Raw genomic sequence first — 3,260 nt, 5'->3', positions numbered from 1 at the left:
GTGTGTGTGTGTGTGTGTGTGTGTGCGGGCATGCGTGCGTGCGTGTGTGTGTGTCCTCTATAAGAATAATATGAATTTCACGGTGGCTGGATGCTTTCAGAGAGCTGACCTGTTCAAAAGTAGGCCAGTAGTGCAGATCCTTCACCCGCCTGCAGCGGCGTTGACGACTGAGCACTTAATGTTTGGGCCTGTGAGTGTGTGTGAGTGTGTGTAGATGTTATTTTGTTACCTCACAGGAACATTTCTTTCTGTGATTACTGACCTTGTTGAGAGCAGAAACATTTACTGGGTGCAAAGCCCAGTCCTACTGTGATAATGCAGTTTCTAGGAACCTGACTGGGAGTTGACAGGGACAAAGTCTTGGTTAGGGGTGTCCAAAGTGTGGTCCGGGGGCCATTTGTGGCCCTCGGATTGATTTTTGTGGCCCGCAACTCCAGTTCAAGAAAGATGTGAATTTGTTTGTTAAACTTTTATTTCTAATCAGTATAAAACTGTTATAGACATAATTTTCTTACAGTGGAAAATGTTAAATACAACACTTTTTGCAGCCAAACTTTTATAGTAAATGGACATTTTTACTGAAAAACCAACTTCACTGTATCCAAATAAACTTTTATGTAATATAACAAGCTTTTTGAAAAAAAAGTGTCCCAAATTTTGTTCTTATAACTGAGAATACTTTCTTTTAATACAGCAAAAGTGCATAAGGCTTTTTAAGTTTTGGCTCTACAATGAAGAGACTTCTCATTTATTATTATTATTTTCTTGGTCTGCGAGTACTTTTGACTTGACGATGTTGGCCTTACCAAGATGAAAACATTGCATTTATTTACAGTGTGAGATTTGTTCTGAAGGTTTAAACATACAATGTAAACATGATCTGTTTAAGTCCACATTTATTTTATCAAGGAAGTGAGAAAAGTTTAGTAATTAGACTATAAATATAATCTCATATGTATTCTATCATTATATTTATTGCTTAACACTGGCTCTATGTTTGAGATGGTAAATAAAATGTTTTTAAAAAAACACAATGTGGTTATCCTGGTCTAATTCTTCTGACGCACTCACATGAAATCTGTCCCAAAATAAAATCTCCTTTTTCTTTTTGTCGGTGTCACAATGAAGCCACTAGATGGAGATAAAGACCAAAAAAAAATATCTAAACAGATTACTTCTATAAACATGACATGATGTGAAATTGGTAACTTCAACTAAAACCTTAAAATAGTTTGGAAATGCTGTTCCAAATGTCCTGTTTAATTCTGAAATACCGAATAAAGCACGTAATGACTCATAGCTACTACATACCAACAGTGTGTACTCTAATCTGATACTGACGTAATCTATGTTAGCAGATTTAAACAATAATAAATGTATATGTTAACTTTAAAACAGTTGGGGACCTGTAGCTGCAGGAAAGAGTTAAAATATATATAATTTTTAATATAATTTGTGCTCCGGCTTTTTCTTTTCTTTTGAATTTTGAGATCTATTGTATTTTATTCTCTAATTATGCCTTTTGCAACTATTTGACACCTTTATGGACAAAATACCCATTGACTTCCACTGAAATCACTTTATTTTTAGGGTTTTGCTGACCCTAAAAACGTTAAGAATTTATTTTTGAAGAAAGTCATTTTAATAAGCAAAAAAAAAATGTTTTCAAATATATTTATGTCACTAATTTCCTTTAGAGATATTTAAATTTACAGAAAATACAATGGAGAAAGGACAAAGACGCTGCACATGGACAGAAACCGGGAATCGTACTTGGGACAACCGAGTCCAGGACTTCAGTCTCTGCACCTGCAGCGCATGCGCAGCCACCCACTGGCACATTAGTTCATTTAACAGATTTCTGAAAAAAGCAGACAGAAAAAGAAACAAACAAACACAAATATTATATTATGGTAACAACTGTATTTGTTAATGAACATCTTTGTCGTGAAAATATCCACAGAAGAGTCACTTTTAGGAAAGAACAGAAATTCAGTTGCAGCCGTTACCGGAAGCTTCCACGTTCTCCATCACATTTCCGTAAATGAAGCTGCTGACGTCAGTCTTCCGGTGGTGGTATCAGAAGAGGTAAGCTAATAACTGAATCCTTTATTATTAAGCTTGTTTATATTTATTCACTTTATAGTTTTTATACTAGGTTAAACGAAGTATTTAATTGTATATTGAAAGGTTTATGTTATTTGACCCCGGTTAGCTAGCTAGCGTTGGCTAAGCTAACGGTTCCAATGCTTCAGCCAACCGCTGAAGGGTTTACCTTGTTGGGCTGTTTAAACGTTTACCCCTGTGAAAACTGACTTTGTATGCTTTGAAAATAAAATGTTAAAACGTTCTTAAAACTGCTAAGCAACACATGACTACTGTCTCAAAATTTAGTCTCAAATTATTAGCATGAAGAATCCTGCATGCGTTTAGTCATCTGTCTGCATGATAAATTCTTTTGTGCGAGTTTTACTGTGTGATTATAATAATTTTTTGCTTAAGCTGAGCAGAAAAAGTGGCTTAAAATAACTTGATGATGTATTTTTATTTTAAAGGATTAAATAAAAACAAACTTGTCGTCGCTTAAAAATAATAGTTATGCGTTCTCCAAAGAAAGTTAAAACCTCACTTTTGCTTGTTTTCTCACAATAACCCAAAAATAATAACTTTGGTTTAAAATTTTCTTTGTTGCTTTCTTAGGATGGACATAGTTCACCAGGTTTTAGTTGAAGTAAAAATCTAAACTTGGTTTGGGATAGATAAAGCAGACAAATATTACTCTTTTTCTCAATAAATGTGAGAAAATATGGTGAAAATATCTCAAAATATGGTGAAAAGCCAAGTCTGCACTTGGAAATCTACCAACTTAAATGAACTAAATGAACCCTTGTAGTCCTGACAAGAAGCCAAATTTATCAGCCAGAATTATCCCAGAAGCCAGTTCAACGCTACAGAAAACATGTGGCCAAGGCGCAGCTTAATACGGGACATTTAACAAAATACTTCTGGTTGTGTGTGTTTATTTCAACCCATCTGTTTCATTTTGACCTTAAAGAAAATTAAAGATAAAAATAAACTGTTTATTTTCCTGATGTTCTCTGTGAAAAAGATTAATGACTAAAGATTTATGTTTAATCATTTCAGCCCTAAAAAGAAAAGAGGTCAAAATGACCATTTTTGTTGGTTAGATGTTTAAAGCTACAGGGGGAGTGAAAAGTTTCCTCACGGGGTAAACGGGCGGAGCGTTAACTTGAGTAGTT

The sequence above is a fragment of the Poecilia formosa genome, unplaced genomic scaffold, assembly GCF_000485575.1.
Source record: "Poecilia formosa unplaced genomic scaffold, Poecilia_formosa-5.1.2 Scaffold218, whole genome shotgun sequence".
NCBI classification, from domain to species: domain Eukaryota; kingdom Metazoa; phylum Chordata; class Actinopteri; order Cyprinodontiformes; family Poeciliidae; genus Poecilia; species Poecilia formosa.
This window is presented reverse-complemented; position numbering follows the sequence as displayed.